At 34.9% G+C, this 20396-nt stretch overlaps 1 pseudogene; it reads right to left on the bottom strand.

Annotated features, from left to right (window-relative positions):
* Positions 1-617: 617 nt before the first annotated feature.
* LOC145130077 (low affinity inorganic phosphate transporter 4 pseudogene) lies at positions 618-2204 on the bottom strand (annotated as a pseudogene).
* Between the last annotated feature and the right edge of the window lie 18192 nt (positions 2205-20396).

Raw genomic sequence — 20396 nt, 5'->3', positions numbered from 1 at the left:
TATCAGTCAATTTTTTGAGTCAGCTACTAATAATCGATGGACCGGGTAAGCTATTGGGTCAGTCAAAGCTGACCGAATCAGTCCAAAATTACTAACCGGACCCAGTAAACCTAAAATCAAACAACCCCTTAATTGTCGACCTATAACACAGTAACCTTTTTGCTTCTTCAGTTATTATTCCCAATTAGCAACATGTAATAAACCAAGCACCAATGACAATGAGAATCGTATAATAACTAAAGAAGCCTAACTAAAGAAGTAGGCTTCTTGCTTCTTTTCTTTATTATCCGATTCGCATTCCCATTGTTGCTTGCCGTTTAATAGGAAAATAAATATGTTAATATTCTAAGAAATATTTATGAACAAGAATTTTTTAGAATATGAACAAGAATTGTGCGTAGAATATGTCAATATGATCAAACGTAAAACGGTACGCAACATTTTGAACGAAATATTGTAAACCCAAAGACAAAAATATGCTTCTTTGCCTGTTTTATTTATTTCTTAAGTTTTTATTTTACATGCCAAAACGCCAACCAATTATTTAGACAGATATTTCTTTGTAGGGATATTCGACATTAAACAACATTAAAATTACGACGTTTGGATTAATCCCATCAAATTTCTTGGACTTCTCGATCTCCTCTATTACTCATCTGTGCCTCCGCCTTGTCTTTGCTTCCATCTTCGCCGGAGATCTCCTCCAACGACCTCCCTTTAGTCTCCGTAACCAAAAACGTAAAGAAAAACCCCAACATATTCGTCACTGCCAATATGATCATCGCTTTCTTAATCTTATGTCTATCTCCCTGCAACGTGTATGTCTGAATCCCAAAAGCACCCACCATTGCTCCGGCCTTCCCGGCGGCAGCACTCATTGCATGGCAGGTTGATCTCACCCTGGTCGGAAACAGTTCCGCCGGTAAAACGAAAGTTGTGCTGTTAGGCCCAAAATTCGCAAAGAAGAAAGTCAATCCATAGAGACCAGCGAACAACCATCTGTTTTCATGAGTAGCGAGGGCGTCGTACTTGATTCCGATTATGAACATGAAAATTGACATCATGAAGAATCCCATAAGCTGAATGTTAAACCTGCCGAGTTTCTCAATGAATGCCACCGTGAACCAGTAGCCCGGAAACGTACCAAACATGGCGATCACAAACATGGCACGTGAAGTCTCGAACATTTCTTCCAGAGCGTTGACTTGTTTGGCTTTCTTGGTTAAACCCATCACCGGAAAAATGTCTTTTTGGGTTAAGTTTTGACTGTAGAATGCAATGTCTAACAAGAACCAGGTCGTCATTGTTCCGATCAAGTGACGTCCATGCCGATTAATGAACTTTCTAGAATTCAAAGGGTAGTCGTTGTTTGCCTTAAACATAGCCAACTTCTCTTGCTCCGCTTGGATCTCAATATCCAAGACCCGACCCATATCGGCTGCTGCTTGCTTCGCGTTTCCTTCAATCACGGCTGTGTACCTTCCGGTTTCCGGCATCTGGATACGCCAGTAGTATGTCAAGAGCGCCGGGAGAGCTCCGATCATGAGTACAATCCTCCATGCGTAGTCAGCGTTCTTCTGCGTGGAAAGCACAGGGTTGTCTTCGTACGCTGGTGCCCAGTTGGCTTTTAAGAAAACATGAGAAACGATCATGGAAACTAAACCGGCGAAAATAATTCCTACTCCTTGCATGGCAAACACTGCGGCAATAAACGACCCGCGGGTTCTTTTGTTCGCATACTCCGACATGATGGTGGCGGATAAAGGATAGTCCCCACCGATCCCAAATCCAAGCCAGAATCGGAAGAAACATAAGGTTCCAATCACTGCTTTTGGGCTGAAACCGAAAGACAAACCGGAGCAGATCGCACATATCACCATGAGAATCAAGGTTATCCCATAAACCTTCTTACGGCCAAGCTTGTCACCAAGCCAACCAAACACCAGTTGTCCAGATAGAGTTCCAACAAGGGCTACTCCAATCACGGCGTTGTTGATGTGGGTAGGGAGTTTTCCAGGGTTTCCGTCGGTGGTATGCTCCGGGTAGTAAAGACGGCCTAAGAGCTTGGAGACGGTGGAGATACAAAAGAGGTCGTATGCATCTGTAAAGAAACCCATTCCGGCGATGACAATGGCTTTGGCATGGTACCACTGGGTACGAGCTGTGTCTAGTGCTTCAAGTACTGATAGGTTATTGGAAGCCATTAATCTTTAATGTCTTCAAGATCCAAAGTAAAAGCTTCTTCTCCTTATTTTGGGTTTGGATGGGTTTCATCGTGATTAAATAGACAAGAAAGGACAAATATGTTTTGTTGAGATCGTTCGCAACTAGGGTGTTTCATTGGACTTGGGAAGAATATCCATGAATAAAATCGTAAAGTTCTAGGATATGTTATACGTTATAATTATTAATTTATTATGTTATGCATTTTTTGAAATTCTGGAAGGCTACGAGTTGCTAGTCTTGTTGGCATTCTTCGTTATTTAAATGTTAATTTTTTTTTTTTTTTTTTTTTTTTAAAGAAACATGGATTTTGACATTAGATCAAGTCATCTTTGCTAAGAGTTTTTTCACAATTTTCTTTTTTATTGACGTTGATCGCACTTTACGTCTGTTAACAATCAAAAATATTTAGCATACAATTGCTTTTTCTTTTTCAAATAACTTATTAATTATGAACCAGTATACCATTTTATTATTTTTTAATTGGTTTATTGAACAGTGCTTTTAAATTAATAAATCTACCATAATCATTGAAAAAGTTGTCACCAAAATATGTAAATTTATAAGCTTTAATTAGTGAAAAAAAGAGAAACCTCCGCAATATGTAGCAAGTTTTTTCACAGTTTAAAAAAAAAATAATAAATAAATAAAAACTATAATTAATTGTAAATGCTCTTAAGGTTGTTAAAAATAATGTGTTGAAGCGAAACGAAATGGGTTAATTTTATAAAATGACAATCAATAAAACGTAATTTACTCTTTAAGTCTCTTACTTATTTTATTGTATTAATAGGTCACTATTTTTTTTTGTTCTCTTATTTTTTGTTCTCAGTTCTCATGAACAAAAAGTGAACGGTACAGAACTAAATGAACAAATGTTGTCATATTGAATGTTAGTCGAAGGATTATAGAAATATTTCAATAATTAAGGTGTTGTTTGTTTTTTTTTTTTTTTGTAAAAAACCTCTTCAAACCTCTTATTGCTGCACGGTGCAGCACACGCGCAACACTTTTAATCTCGCAGCTGTTTGTTTTTTAGAAGTCTTCAGAGTAAAAAACCTCTGCGCGTGTTCTGTTTGGCGCAACACTTGTATTGCCTCTTCCAACATCTTTTTTTTTCTTGCTGAAATCTTGATTATATGTTGTTGAAATCTTATTTTATCTTTTTTTTTTCGTTTTTTTTATTTATTCTTGTTGAATTCTTTTTTTTTTTGATTTTTTATATTGAATAATGATAATTTCTTGATTAAATATCATTATTTTTTTTTGCTAAAATATCTTTTTTTTTGTTGAAATATCATTATTTTTTGCTGAAATATCATAAATTCTTGCTGAAATGTCATACATTATTAATTTTTCGGTATTAAAAAACTATTTCGGTTTATAAAATCAGTTTATTTTAATTTTTTAATATCTGCAACAGCATGCAGATGTTAAAAAAACAAACACGCTTCTTATTATAGTCTGCAGCCGTTTGGTCCACCTCTTCTACTGCAGAGAGTTGCAGTGGTGATCCACATATACTTTGTAAATTTTTGCTTCAAAAGGACAAACAACACCTAAATGAACAAATGTTGTCAATTTGTCGTATTGAATGTTAAAGTTGAAGGATTATAGAAATACTTCAATAACAAATATGAATTAATGAATACACAAATACACAATACTATACAATGAGTCTAAATGTCAAATAGTCACGAGCCAAAATTATCATTTTTTTTCTTCTTTTCTGTTTTGACTTGGAGTACAAATAAAGCCGTTGTCACTACCCGCTATGGTATTGTCCGACTGAGTGATTAATCACCGCACGTTCGTCCAATCTCCCTCTCATGATTGTCGTTGCAACTGCTTTCTATAGTGGTTTTTGCCCCATCTCAACCCGTCCAAAACTTTGAATATTTATATTTGAAAAATGAAAATTAGGTATTTATGTTTGAAACTTTTTATTTAATATTTTGTTAAAATGATATGTTTGATGTTTGAAACTTCCAATATTGATATTTAAAGTTGAAAATTAAGATTTTTTTATTTAAAGAATTAGAACTTTAGATTTTATTTTTATTACTAAAATTTGATTTGTTTTTTGTTTTAAATCGAACCAAACCGATTTTAGGGGTCGTTTGATAGTTGTTGATTGGGTTAGAGATGATTGGGTTAAAAATGCTGACCGAGTCTACATCTGACTGAGTTTATGCTGTTTGATTATTTATCTGACTGATTGTGCTGAATGATAAAAATGATCATATTATCCTTGTGTTGTCCCTTGTGCTGGATAAAATAATTATAAAAATAAAAATTATCACATAACATCCAAATTAAACATACATCATTTAAAATCCAAATACAAAGTGTAATACAAAATCCAAATATATATTGTCATACATAATAAAAAAGTACATCATTTAACGTGAACAATTTGAAAGTAACTGATTAGCAATCTAGTCACGCAAAGTAGTCATATAATCAACGACTTCTGAACCTCATTCTATGTCTTGTATGTTTTGGCATCACTTCCTCCACCTCCCACATTAGGAGTAACCATAGTGTTTTGTTCAAAGTTCGTAAATAAGTCATCTTGAATATCGTATTTTCTTATAAAATTATGGACCAGAACACAAGCAATGACTATGTCTCTTTGCACTGGAAAAGGATAAGGAGCCATACGTTTTAAAACTAGAAATCTCGCCTTCAATACACCATAAGCACGTTCAATGATGTTTCTAAGTTGTGCATGAGCATGATTGAACATTTCTTCCTTAGTTAAAGCTATGTTTCCTCGAAAAGCGGCTAACCAATACCTCGTATTGCGGTAAGGAGCCATAAATTCACGGGTGTTGGTGTATGCGGCATCACAAAGGTAATATTTATCTGTAGATGGTTGACAAATTTATCATATAAATAATATAGATAATAAAACTTATAGAAAAATTACAAACCTGGTGGAGGGAATGGAAATCCAGAAGTCGGATTAAATGCAACTTCTTTCAAAACTTTAGAATCATTTGCTATGCCCTCCCATCCAGCCCATACAAAAGGTGCATATCATATCAAAATCACAAATTTCTATTACATTTTGATAACATTCACATTTTCTTCTTCCCCTATAACGAGTTTGTTCATCAACGGGTACAACTGCATGTACAAGTGTTCCATCTAGTGCACCTAATGCTATAGGAAATATGTTTTTTAGCCGTCTTTGTCGTTCCGAGGTATTTCTTGTTGTATTAGAAGATTTTGTGAAAGACGCATCACATCGTAACATTGTATAGGACATCCGTGTATCAAATCTTGTGTATATGCATGCCCGGTTTCTTCCGATTCGTTAGCTTTTGTTCTTCCAATTCTTTTTTTTTTCCTTTTTCGAACCAACATCAACCAATACCATGAGAGTATAAAACCTAAAAACTCACCTTCCTTATCAATATGTAACCTGTTAAATGTTAAATGCAAATCACATAAATTTTATAACATAAACCATAACATTAAACAATAACATTAAAATGCATAACATATAACTCCATAACATACAAATCCATCACATAAAAATTCATAACATAAAAATCAATACCAAATAACAATCCTAAATATAACACATAAAAAACCTAAACATAAAAATCCTAAACATAACACATAACAACCCTACACATAAAAATCCATAAAATGTACCATAATATAAATCCATAAAGCATAAAGCCAAAAACATCCTAAAGTCATACTAAAGTCAACCAAGTAATCCAAAATTCTTTCCCACACTTGTCACCCACAACTCACAAGTCGAAGACTCGAGGCGTAACCAAATTTTCCTGTTACCAGCATTTTCAGCGAACAACATAAGAGCAGTGATGTATTTCAGATCAGAATTTCCCCACTCCAAGCCTTTCAATTTTTCAATACATTCATCCATCTCCTTGTCAAGATTATTAGTTTGCGCAAACGCCTGAGCCGCCTTCATAATTTTCTTTCCAACCTCTCTTATGTCATCATCCAGTTTGTCTGTGGGTACATTTCGTTTTCCTCTTTTGTTTTTGGACCGACCAGACGAATCTTCACTTGCATGTGATGCACTTGTAGGTGGGGGTACTGTTGAAGCTGAGGCTGGGATATCCATTTGAGGCGATGTATCTACCATCTCGATATCCTCATAATCTTGTGTAGTAAACACTTCTGCAGGATGAGGGAGTGTAGAAGATGGTCCCCAACTAGCAGCACCGGTCGAGGTCGCACTGTGAAACAACTTGGTGCATAGATCAGGGTAAAGGAGGGGTGCATTTCTTAATTTCTCAACCATCTTGTTCAACTGTTTGAAAAATTGATTTTATTATTAAACTTTAAAAAAATAATGTGTTTTAAATTAAAAGAATACATTCGCCTCCGCTTTCCACTCTTTATCCATCATTTGAAACGTGTTTGTGATAGGATTATAGAGATTCCCAGTTTTGTTTTTTAATTTCAACCAAAGTGCATACTTGCTTTTCATGTAGTCATAATGATATTTCATTTGTCTTTTGTCAACAACTAAGTCATGTTCTTTTTTTAGTTTTTCATCTATTGTATCTCATGAGGTACCTTTGAGACCACTACCCTCCTGACCGTTACTTGTTATTTCTTGGATACATGCATCAAGAAAAGTTTTGTTCACAAAATCTAAATACCAACTAGATCTACTTCTCTTTTCTGCCATGTCTAAGAAATAAATAAATGATAAACATGTTACGCAAATATATATATATATATATATATATATATATATATATATATATATATATATATACAAAAAGATGTTACACAAATGTATACACCAATATACACACAAATTTACACACATATACACAAATATATATATATATATATATATATATATATATATATATATATATATACAAATACTCACAAAGCAATGTAGAATCATGTTATAAAGGACAACTGTCACTCACATTTATCTTAGAAAGAAAAATGAAAAAAACCTACCAAAAAGATTGTTTTTAAAAACTTTGATCATGTTTATATAAACCATCATTTCTTTGCTTCCATTCGTCTAGTATATTGAATATCTTTTTCTTTAATAGGACAAAAAGGAACAAAAGCCTGATGAAAGCGACAACAAAACTGTTCAATCTTGTTCAGAAATTGAACAAAAGGAAGATACTAAAGAAATCAAACCAAGTGTTGAAACCGAGCAGCAAGAACTATTGCATGATGATTGCATCACATCACAAACGGAATCTCAGGTAGAAAGTGAAAAACATGAAGTAAAAAGTGACGAGCCTATTCAGAGTGATGATGGTCAAAAGGAAAATGTTGACAGCTCCCCGGTCAATGAAGTATGTGAAACATATATATATATATATATATATATATATATATATATATATATATATATATATATATACACACACACACGTACATACATAGAATATTGTTACAGTTTACAAGTTCATACGAATCAAAAACATGAAAATTGAATTATCAAAGAAAAAAATTATCAAGTTCTGGACAGTTTTGCCCCTAATTATGAATACAGAAAAAATAAGGACAAAAAAAGAAAAAGAAACCTGTTACTGATGTTGTTGTTGATCACGATATGATGTTGTTGTTGTTGATGACGATTGCTCCACTGCTTTTGATCGCTAATGTAGATTCTTCTAGCTTCGCCGATGGGAGGTTAACGGGGGAGGGGAAGAAATCAGAACTCGCAACAATATGTAGGGCATAAAGGAGTTTTTTTGTTTTTTTTCTCAGTCCATCGAGTAGAAAGCAAGGACCGAGTCCTGTGTTTTTATTGGACCGAGTCCACATGTTGGACTGAGTCTCTACATCTATAATTCCTATAAACATGCCAATTGATATTTTATGGACTCGGTCCCTCTTTGGATCCAGTTAGATACCATATCAAAAGACCCATTAGTTTAGTTTTATATGGATAGTAAACACCTTGTATTTGATTTGTTTTGATTTTTGGTTTGGACCTAAAAATATTTCAAACCAAAAAAATAAAATCTAAGAAACCAAAGAAACCAAAAACCAAACAAAATCCACCTCTATTGAAAATCAAAGAAGGATTGATATGCCAACTAATTTCTATACTAATATATATATATATATATATATATATATATATATATATATATATATATATATATATATATATATATATGAGTAAAATCTATTTAATCCATTTTATATAAGTTTTTTTCTTTTCTTTCTTTCATCATTTTCAACCCATATCATACTGGAAATAACATTTTTTTCGACCCACTTGCCACATCATTATTTTTAATTAAATTAAATTAGAAAATATAAAATTAAATAAATCATAACATTTTTTTAGACAAAATTACATAAATGGTCCCTGTGGTTTACCAAAAGTCACAACTTCAATCATTGCTATTTTTTATACAAATGGTCCTCGTGGTTTCTAAATTTGTATAAATGGTCCTTGGGGTTTCTAAAACTTAAACGAATGATCTATGAGCTACTAAAAATGACTTATTTGTCCTTATTCAATTTCTTTTATCTTTTTCTTTTAAACTAAATTTAATTGTTAAATAAAAAATCACGCCAACATCGATCGACCTCCTTTTGAGATGTTTTATGGGAGGAAATGCAGGACCCCAATTTGTTGGGGTGAGGTCAGTCAGCGAGTCAAGGGGAGTACCGAGGTGGTACTCAAGACCACTGAGTTGATACAACATGTTCGGAGTAGACTCTAGACAGCTCAGAGTCGGCAGAAGAGCTATGCCGACAGACGCTGATCACATCTGGAGTTCCAGGTTGGGGTCATGGTTCTCCTGAAGGTGTCACCTTGGAAATGTGTCATCCGATTTACGAAGAGGGGAAAATTGGGCCCCACATATATCAGCCTTTTCACGGTTTTGGCCACGGTGGACCGAGTTGCATATCGCTTGGATCTTCCCGAGGGGCTCAGTCCGATGCATAGCACTTTCCACGTCTCTCAGTTGCGGAAGTGTTTAGTGGATGATTCCACAGTGGTTTAATTGTAGGATATTCAGATGGGTGACCGCCTGAATTATATTGAGAGACTGGTGGTGATTCTTGACCGGAAGACGAAAACCTTGAGGAACAAGGTTTTGAGTTGGTGAAACTCCAGTGGCAGCCTCACAAGGGTTCACAATGGACGTGGGAACCAGATGATGAGATAAGGGAGCACTACCCAGAGTTATTTGGAGCAGCGGACTTCGAAGACAAAGTCTGATTAAAGTGGGGGAGAACAATGACATTCCAGTTTGGGTAAGTTCCTCTTCCATTCCTTAATGTTAAAATTGTTTCAATATGGTCCTTTGCTAGTACGCGGGGTGTACTCTATGATTACGCTTAGCGTACTAGCCTCCTCATGATCGCGGATTCCATCCACGTATGTTGGGCGTACGTGGAGTACGCGCGCTTGGGATAAACCCTAATTTTTAGGGTTTGTACCCTATTTAAGCATCTTAAACTCACCTATTGGACATTTTAGACCAGCCTCCATATCTCCAGAACCCTAATTTTTCCCTTAGTCATTGATTTGGTGTTTTGAGCTCTTGTAAAGCATTTTGAAGGAGATTGAAGACTCATTCCTTGGAGTGGAGCTTAGAGATCCAGAGTTAGCGTCATCATTTTGTGCGATTTGAGGTATAAAGCTCTTAGCTTGACAAATCCTTCTGTAGATCTTGTTTGGGTTTGTTTATGACTTATTTTGGTCCCTTTTGGTTGGTCCTTGCGAGTAAAGATTGTTTCAAAGCTTAGCCCCTAGATTTGGACATTTTAGGGGTCCCTTATGCATAAAAATGCAAACGTTATGAAGTATTGTGACCCATGCATGTATTAAGACCTTTGTTAAGATCTTTTTCATCTCTTGAGCCCCATTAAGCCATGTATTCTTGTAAAGTTGCCAACTTTACATGATAAGTCACCTTTAATGACCAGATATATGAGTGTGGAGGAAAGGCTTTACCAATTAAGTGCTGAATGAAGTAGGGTGGCACACTGGGGAGTACGTTGGGTGTACCCAGCTGGTACGTTGTGCGTACTAGCCTCAGAAGGAGTACGCTAAGCGTACCAGCTGAGTACGCCCCGCGTACTCAGCAGATGGGCCTTGGGTTTGACGTTCTCGGTATTGGGCCAATGTTTGGGCTTCCATTGTTTGGTCCTTGTTGGGCCTATAAACCTCTGTTTTGGGTTTCGGGCTAGCATGTTGGGTTTCCTTGGATTTTAGGCCCATGATGGGTTATGGGCCCAATTTGGAAGATTGGGCCATATTTTGGGCTTTAGGATTTGGGCCTTTGAGTGGTAGTGATGGGCCTTGGTTTTTGGGCCAAAATAGATAAAGGGTAAATTGGTCTTTTACCCTAGTTATGGTCCAAATAGTTTAGACTTTTGGTTATGGGTCAGAATCTGATTATTAATTAGATGTTATTCTTTTTAATAGCGCGAGGATTTTCCGGACCAATAGTAAGAGATTTATTCGGGTGATTCAGCAGCTTGAGGTGAGTTTCCTCACTGTGTTTAGCGGGTCGAAGGCACCAATGTCGTCCTATGGTTTATTATGTTAGGATGCTAGATGTCTGCATGACTCTTGCATGTGTTATGTGTTGTTATGCTTATCGGGGAAGGCCCAATGTCGGGCGGGGGCCGATGAATGTACTGTATGCTATTATCTTTATGATTATCACATGTGTTTGTATGATTATATGTTTATATGTATATCGGGCGGGGCCCGATGCTAGGCGGGTCCTGATGACTGAAAAATCTATATACCGGGCGGGGCTCGATGTCGGACGGGGTCCATTAGGTGTTTATTATGAATGGTATGTGTTATTTTGGGGAACTCACTAAGCTTTGTGCTTATAGTTTCAGTTTATGTTTCAGGTACTTCTGGTTCGAAAGGGAAGAGCCCGGGATGAGTGCAGAGCACACACCACCGTATTCTGCATTTTGTGATTTACTCTGATATTTTATGATGTATTGATACACTTTGTTCCATCTTGATTTCATGATGATGTTTTGGATTACAATTTTATTAATTTGAAAAGGAAAAATTTTGGTCTTATTTTTAGGACGTTACATTATAGGTTTAAGGAGATTATGTCTTCGCCAACCCGTTTCACTAACGACCCGCTGCCATACAGAAGAGTGGTGGGTGAAATGGACACATATTTAACGGTCATTTTATAGACCATTTCCTTATACCTTCTTTATAACATTGTTTGAATGACGCCTACTATTTATTCGAATGACCTTTTCTTATACATATAGTACTTAATCTTATAAAGTTATAATATAACGCCTACTATTTATTCGAATGACCTTTTCTTATACATATAGTACTTAATCTTATAAAGTTATAATATATATATATATATATATATATAAGGGTGCATTTTAAACTTTTTAAAATACATGGTTGAAATATCAATTATCAAAATTAAACTTTTAATTAATTAATATTTAAACCAATTATGATTTAATCTTTATCTTTTAATTAAACAATTAATTAAATTAATTTAAATCATTTGGGATTAAATAATTCTTTCAATTAAACAATTAATAAAATAATTCTAATACAATCCTAATCTATAAAACCCTACTAATTTTCAAAGATTAGGGTTTAGGTTTATCTATTGATAGCAATAAACAATGAATTTAAATAATCTTAGAGGAACCTACTATTATCGAAAATAACAAGGGATTTGGGTCTACACACCTTTTATTTATTATCGAAAATAATCAAATCAATTCATCCCCTTAAGATCCTTGGAAAGCAAGCACCAGAAATCTAATGCCTCTAATGGTTTGTACCCAAACTCTAGTAATAAGAAGACTTGAGGAGAGAGGAGAGGGGAATAAAATTTCGGCTACTCTTTGTGTGCAAGAGTAGAATAGTGGACGAAAATGAGGAACCAACGGATCTTATTTATAGCCTTGAAAACCCTAATTTGAATATATAATATTAATATTTCAAATTAGGTAATTATCCTTAAGGAATATTCCAGAATCCCTAAAGATTCTCTCTAAAGTCGTCTAAGGCTTGGAAGCTTCTGGAGTTCCATCTTGTTTAACTATTGAAAAATTACAGCTTAAGTTCTTACACTTTTTATTAATCCAATTAATCCCAAAATTTATTCCAATTAATGTCTAATTAATTATTACTTAAATAATACTATTTCTAATTAGTATGTTAATCTCATCATATATTAACAAATTATTTATTTCTATTTATTAATCACATAATAAATCAATAAATCAATCTCTCTCTCTCTCTCTCTCTCTCTCTCTCTCTCTCTCTCTCTCTCTCCCCCTCTCTCCAAATGTCATTCTACTCAATTACTAGTTTTGAGGGAACCCCAAAAAGGACTTTGCTTTTAATTCAAGTATACACTAATTTTGTTATTGGCTTAGACACCTTAATCCAACACAAGACTCCTACAGAAATCAAATCTCTTATTAAGAATATGGCTGAAAAACCCAAACATACAACTCAAGAAGAGGAATGGTACACTAACACTCCAAGAGGAGTGAAACAAATTTCCACACCAAAGATCGAGAGTCAACTTTGCGAGTTAACTAAAGTTGTGATGATGCTTGCTAAGGACAAGGGTGTGAAACCAATAGTTAGACCTTGTGATGTTTGTACCCAAGTAGCACACCCCACTGATATGTGTCCTATATTACAACAAAATGTCAAAGAAGTTCAAGCTATGAGATTTTCTGGTCAACAGCTAGGCAATTTTCAGCCAAGAAGCAATCCAAATTGGCATCAACCCAATGTTAATTTCTATCCTCGGCCACCACCTTATCAACCAAGACCTCAATTTCAGAATCAAATGCATCACTAAACAATTTTCTAACCCCATCAACCTCTTCATCAATCTCAGTTCAAACCTCAAAACATGCAACAATGAAGTAGTTCAAGCGGTTCAGGAATATCTTTGGAAGACATTGTTAAGAGTTTAGCCACAAGTATTCAATCGTTTCAAAATGAGACATAGGAGAGTATCAAAACTTTGGAGCAACAAATGATTCAACTCGCCACTTTTGTGAGTAAATTGGAATCACAAGGCAAACTACCTGCACAAACTAAGAAGAATCCAAAGCATAATGCATGTGCCATCACTTTGAGGAATGGTAAAGAATATGAAGGTCTAAGCATGGTTGAGGAAGATGAAGAGATGGAGTTAGAAAAAGAAGATGAGAATTCAAAAGCATCCTCAAAGCCAATGCATGTTGAAGTGAAGGTTACTCCTCCCCCTTTTCCTACAAGATTAAACAAGTCAGAGAGAGAGAGAGAGAGAGAGAGAGAGAGAAGATAATGAAATAATGGAAATGTTCAGAAAGGTTGAAGTAAATATTCCTTTTATATGTTTATATGTATACCGGGCGGCACCTAATGCCAGGCGGGTCCTAATGACTGACAAATCTATATAACGGGCGGGGCTCGATGTCGGACGGGGCCCAATTTGTGTTTATTATGTATGATATGTATTATTTTGGGGAACTCATTAAGCTTTTTGCTTATAGTTTTAGTTTATGTTTCAGGTACTTCTGGTTCGAAAGGGATGAGTACGGGATGATTGCAGAGCACACGCTACCGTATTCTGCATTTTGTGATTTACTCTGATATTTTATGATGTATTGATACACTTTTTTCCATCTTGATTTCATGATGATGTTTTGGATTACAGTTTTATTAATTTAAAAATGAAAATTTTGGTCTTATTTTTGAGACGTTACATTATAGGTTTAAGGAGATTATGTCTTATCGAACCCGTTTCACTAACGACCCGCCGCCATACAGGAGAGTGGTGGGTGAAATGGAAACATATTTACCGGTCATTTTATAGACCATTTCCTTATACATTATTTATTGTAATGTTTGAATGAGGTCTACTATTGATTCGAATGACCTTTTTGTTATACATATAGTAATTAATCTTATAAAGTTATATTACATATATAAGGGTGCATTTTAAACTTTTTAAAATACATGGTTGAAATGTCAATTATCTAAATTAAACTTTTAATTAATTAATATTTAAACCAATTATGATTTAATGTTTATCTTTTAATTAAACAATTAATTAAATTAATTTAAATCATTTAGGGATTAAATAATTATTTTCAATTAAACAATTAATAAAATAATTCAAATACAATCCTAATCTATAAACCCTACTAATTTTCAAAGATTAGGGTTTAGGTTTATCTATTGATAGCAATAATCAATGAATATAAAGAACCTTAGAGGAACCTACTATTATCGAAAATAACAAGGGATTTGGGTTTACACACCTTTTGATTATTATAGCAAATAATCAAATCAATTCATTCCCTCAAGATCCTTGGAAAGCAAGTGTGACAACCCGAACCTTTTTCCGTTAATGTTAGTCCGATTCCGTTAAATAAATCTTGAATTTTATTTTGTTCCGTCAAATTATTATAGCTTGGAAAATCATTTATTTATATAATTAAATTTTATATAAGAGTAAGAACCAAAATCATGCGAAAACCCGAGTTTTCCTTCGAGAATCAACAAAATCCGATCTAATTGGTGTTTACGACCGTGAACCCGATCACTGCCGTAAACCGTTCACGGTTGGTGGACCCCACCTCCGACCATAAACCCAGCCTATATATATATATATATATATATATGTGTGTGTGTGTGTGTGTGTGTGTGTGTTCTACCCTCATTTATACTTTTCTGGCCGAAAACCACTCTCTCTCTAAAAACCACCACCCGAAAAACCCAAGATTTCTCTTCATCTACCACTCAATCCACCTTAGAACTCATTTTGGAGCAGCAAACATCCGTCTTTTCGTCGAATCAAGCATTGTTGTTCTTGAGATCACGACCGTAAACCCTTCAAATCTTCAAATCTTCAAGGGACGAAATCAGTTCACGGCCGTAAACCCTTCAAACCTTCATATTTTCTTCAAGAACACCAAGAACAGACCGTAAACCCTTCAAAGACTGTGAACCCTTCAAAGGCAGTAAACCGTTCACGGCTGAGAACAGTTCAAGTCCGTAATCCCTTCACGGCCGCAATCACCCCTAAGCCGTGAACTTAGCTGAAAACCTGCTTTTCCACTTCGATCGAGTTTCGGTAACATTCTTTAACCAAAAGCAAGTGTTTTCCAACACTATAGTTAATGGTTTCGCTAATAATACGCGTATATGTATTTAATTATTATTAGGATCTCGTTAAGTGCCGCGTATATCAACTCGAGGGTCTTCGTTTCCAGTCTCGTTGTCCGGCACATACGCGCAACCAACAGTGAGTTCATACCCCTACATACTTTTACTGTTTTTAATGTTTTTAGGGGGAGAATACAAGCAAGACACAAATAAATTTAGTGATTTATATAGAGGATTTAAACAGGATTAAAACTTATGCGATTTATTCAAACCAAAGATTATTACATTTTATAAAACACTTAGATATTTATCCCTTTTGTAAAATGTTGAGCATAAGGGAAGTTTTCAACATAATTGTAGAGTTTTTCAGTGTAAAACACGAATTGAATACATTAACAAACATATAAACTATAATAGGTATAGTTTATGAACAATTACCTTATCAATGTACGAAATACCGATTCAATTGTGTCTATTTTTATTCATAATTTTTATTATGATTTTTAGAAGTCTTTAACTTGTGTTAAAATGTTCATATTCACAGACTGGTCCGAATTCGTTTCTGAAATGATAGGCAGTTTTGTAAAAATCACCATAAATCGTAGAAAAATCGTATGGAGATGTGCAAGTGGTCATTTTAAAGGTATGAACCTGAACTAATTGCATATTAAATAGTTTTGAAAGATATTAAGTTTAAGATAGTCAAAACAGTCCGTGAATAAGACTCAACTTTTCTGATGAAAGCTGTTGTTTGAGTTTAGTTAAGTTTTTGGTGTTTTAACTTGTATCCCCTCCCCCTTAAAACTTAAGAAAAACATGAAAAGATAGGGGTATGAACTCACCTTGTGTGATTTCAGTGGGTGGATGTTGAAGAAAGGTAGTGTTCAGCTCAAGAACACTTAGAAGATTGCTTGAAGATTCGAAGAGCTAACACAAATATGATGAAGTTTGTGTAAGCAACCTATGATTTGAGTAAAAAGAGGTGGAATAATCATATGAAGGATAATATTACTTACCAAAAATAGATGAAGAACTTGAAAATCAGCCTTGAAATCTCGAAATTTAGAGAGAGAAGTGAGAATGAGAGAAATGTGAGGAGTGATAAGGGTTTCCAGCCTTTGACCAAGAGTGTGGCTGGAAAAATGGTGGGAAGGGACAATGAAATGACCAGGTATGGTGGAAGGACAAGGGTTGGTCATTGAGTGGGTATGGGGTGGTTGCTTGTGTCATACACTAAGGCAAAGTCAACACTCCACCCATAAATCTTACTTACTAGATTTTATTCTTAGGCAAGGATTTTCCCCAAAATATAATCAAAATATGAATATTTAGGGTTTATTATGTTAAAATACGAATTTGGGTGAAAATCGTGCGTTAAAATCACGAAAAACGGGCTCAAAACGCTAAAAATATTGAAAACCGGGCAAAAATTGCCAATTTCTGAAATTCGGGGCCGGAGGTTCGGTCCCAGCCCTTAGAACTGAAAGTTGATGGGGGAACCGAGAGTAGGGTTCGCCTCCTTAAGCTGTGCATCTCGGACCGAAGGTGAAGGCTTGGACCGAAGGTAGTCCTCTCGGACCGAAGGTGGCTTCTCGGACCGAAGGTTACTTTCGGTTCTCAGAAGGTTCGGTTCCTAAGAAGGTTCGGTTCCTAAGAAGGTTCGGCTCCTTAAGAGGGTTTTTCGCGTAAACTTCCGTTTTCGAGAGAGATTTGGGAGAGATTTCACACACTTGGAGAGATTTCTCATTTAGAGAGAGATTTTGGAGAGATTTCACATACTTGGAGAGATTTCTCATTCAGAGAGAGATTTAGGAGAGATTTCACACACTTGGAGAGATTTCTCATTCAGAGAGAGATTTGGGAGAGATTTCACATACTTGGAGAGATTTCTCATTCAGAGAGAGATTTGGGAGAGATTTCACACACTTGGAGAGATTTCTCATACAGAGAGAGATTTGGGAGAGATTTCACATGCTTTGAGAGATTTGGGAGAGATTTCACATACTTAGAGAGATTTGGGAGAGATTTCACATACTTAGAGAGATTTGGGAGAGATTTACATACTTAGAGAGATTTGGGAGAGATTTGAGGTAGAGAGAGATAGAGTGAAAGAGATTGGGAGAGACTTCTTTTGTGACCTTTTTGAGTGTTTGGCTTTGTAACGCAAGGTTTGTAAACCTCGTTGAGTCTCGTTATGATTGTTATATGCCCCCGAGGGTTAAGGAATAATGTTTTATCGAATAGTTTCATCACTTGCGCTAATTAGGGTTTAGAATTTCCGAACACGTGAAAACTCTAAGTGATACTTTGTATTAGGATTGCGAGTTGTACAATAAGAAACGTAATGGAAACCCTAATGTACAAGGGTTAGATGAGTTGACCGGTTTGACTTGTTGACTTTAGTTGACTTTGACTTGGCCAAAAATTGACGGTTGTCACAAAATTTGTCTAGAAAACATAAATCAAAACCAAAATATATTTCAGTAATTATATATAATTATAAAGAATCGGAAAAATCTTCATCTAACATGTTACTTTTTTACCTGTCTTCAAACATGTTACTCATGTAGCTTCCAGCAATCATATTGACCGAAAGAACAGTCAAACCGAGACATGCAAGAAAGATTGCAACTTTTCCAGTAGTCCAACTGAAGTAATAAGTAGTAACAACACTAGATTCTGAAAGCAAAATCTCCATCGCGTACTTTAACATGAAATAAATCAAAAGTTGAACCTGAAAATTAAGTAGTAAAGTCAAAAATAGTAGTCAAAGAAAGGAATACATTTATATATATGAAGTCAAACCTTGACTGAAGATGTGAGCAATCTGTAGGCTACTCCTATAGAATTAATCGGTGTATGTGATTCTCTTGTAGTTTCTTCACTAACATCACATTCTTGATCTTCATCATTGTGTGGTTTAGAACTTATGAGCCGTGGTTGAGTAGTTGAACCCTTTTCAAGAACATCACTATTCGTGGGAACTGGAGTTTCAATCCACAAAGTCAAAGTACGTTTGATTATCTGATTATTCATTAGATAAATAGAAAAAAAGACATACTTGTGGTAGATTCGGGTGCATGATTCTTATCCCTTGGTTGACCAGGTTCTCTAAAAGAGATCCATAACCAAATTAGACAAATCAACCATGAAAAAGACATAAACCAACCAGAGGCTGTATTTTGGTCAACTGTGAGCTTATAAAACTTGAATTTGACTTTTAACAAACCAGCAAGTGCGGGCCCACAAGCCATTCCAAGTGCACTTGCACTAACAAAACCAGCAGAAGCCTGCATTCAGATCTTTAAAGGCACACAATCACTGATATACCTTCTGTTTCACAGCTCTAGCTGAACCAAGGCTGTAAATTATATAAAAACCAAAGACTGTCATTGTCAAAATAAGGTGTGAGTTTTGACTTTTGAGGTCAAAAGTCAAAATAAAATTACATAATTTTGAACTCGCCCGCAATATACATGAACAAGCAAAAGCACTGTAATGGAGTTCATATCATAAGCCATTGCATAAATGACATTACCCATGAAAAGAGCAATGCTGCTAAAGATCAATGGTCTGAAATATGATCTGTTTGACCAAGAACTGAAATAAACAGAAGAAAACAATTGTGCAATAGCCATGGCACCAATCACAATCCCACAAACTGTTGCAGCAGCTCCTAAGCTCGTTGAATAGTCATATGTTGTTGGCAAAATTTTGTAACAAAATAATAATTATACAGAAAAATATACAGAATTTATGTTCATAATATTTGGAACAGGAAACAAATAAAAATAACAATAAGTTGCAGCGTGTTATACCTTCCTACATGTAGTTATTTGATCATCTGAATAAAATGGAGGATATCCAACAAGCATCTCATACATTATTGCACCTAGTGACCACCTGCATTAATACTAATAGTTAAAAACACTTATGAAATAAAATAAAATGACAAAAATATCCTCAGCAAATAGTAATATATCTCCGAACAACAAACAAAAAATCACATCAAACATGTTATGTTAATACTTAATATTAGTAACAACGAAAATTTTTATTATTATCCTTTTACGAACCTGTGAATGTAATTATGTTTGTGAATGCACTCTATGGCCATGACACTTTGAGCTATGTAAAACTTAGCAACATTTTCTTTCAGTGTGTCTTCTCTCATTAATAAATTCATCATGTCACCACCAGGAAGATATTCCATAATCAGATACAAATTAATACTCGGTGTCTTGAAATGAGCAATATAATTTTACTATGCAGTGACTCGCCACTTCAGCAAGCAAGTTTCTCTCAGCCCTTACATGCTCCACCTGTTTAGGGTAAATTTGTCAAAAGTTAGGACTTAATAGGGAAAGTATGTTTCCCTCACTTTTTGTATCAAGTCAAAAAGAAACACTGATATATAGCTTCTTTTTTTCCTCATTACTTACTTTATAGATAAAGTGACGGAATGGGTGATGATGTTTTTTTGAATAAACTGATGTATACATAAGGTATGTTTCTTTTCTAGATTGAATAAACACCCTAAATGAAACTAAATGATTAATTTACTCTTACGTTTCAACAAACAATTTTCACAATATTCATCAATGTTAAGTTGTTAACAATATTTATCAATTTCAACATAAGAAGGGCAGATTAGGTAATAAGGTAAATGGTTGGTTTCTGAATACATTAAGCCAGGTTTTCAGGCTTTAACTCATTTAGTCATTCTCTTCGGATTAAGTAAAAAAAACATCACCTAATTCACCCTAAAAATAAAGTGAGTGGTCAATAAGAAGACATATACCTGTCCTCTAACAAGCATTTCTGATTTCTTTAGTTTTTTCATTGCATAGACATTGCCAGATTTTTTCTCGCGACATAATCGTACATGTAATGAAAGATAGATAAAAGTGATAAAGGAATTGTAGACAATAAGAAGGGAAATACAGATTAAGGAATTGCGATTGATGATATGAGTATTACCTCGCCAAAAGCTCTTCTCCCAATGATGGTCAAAAGTTCAAAATCATCAACACATATTTTG

This window comes from Lactuca virosa, chromosome 8 (genome assembly GCF_052849685.1).
Source record: "Lactuca virosa cultivar CGN04683 chromosome 8, Lactuca_virosa_CGN04683_v6, whole genome shotgun sequence".
Lineage (NCBI taxonomy): Eukaryota > Viridiplantae > Streptophyta > Magnoliopsida > Asterales > Asteraceae > Lactuca > Lactuca virosa.
Note: the sequence above shows the minus strand (reverse complement) of the source record. Positions and strands in the feature narration are given on the sequence as shown.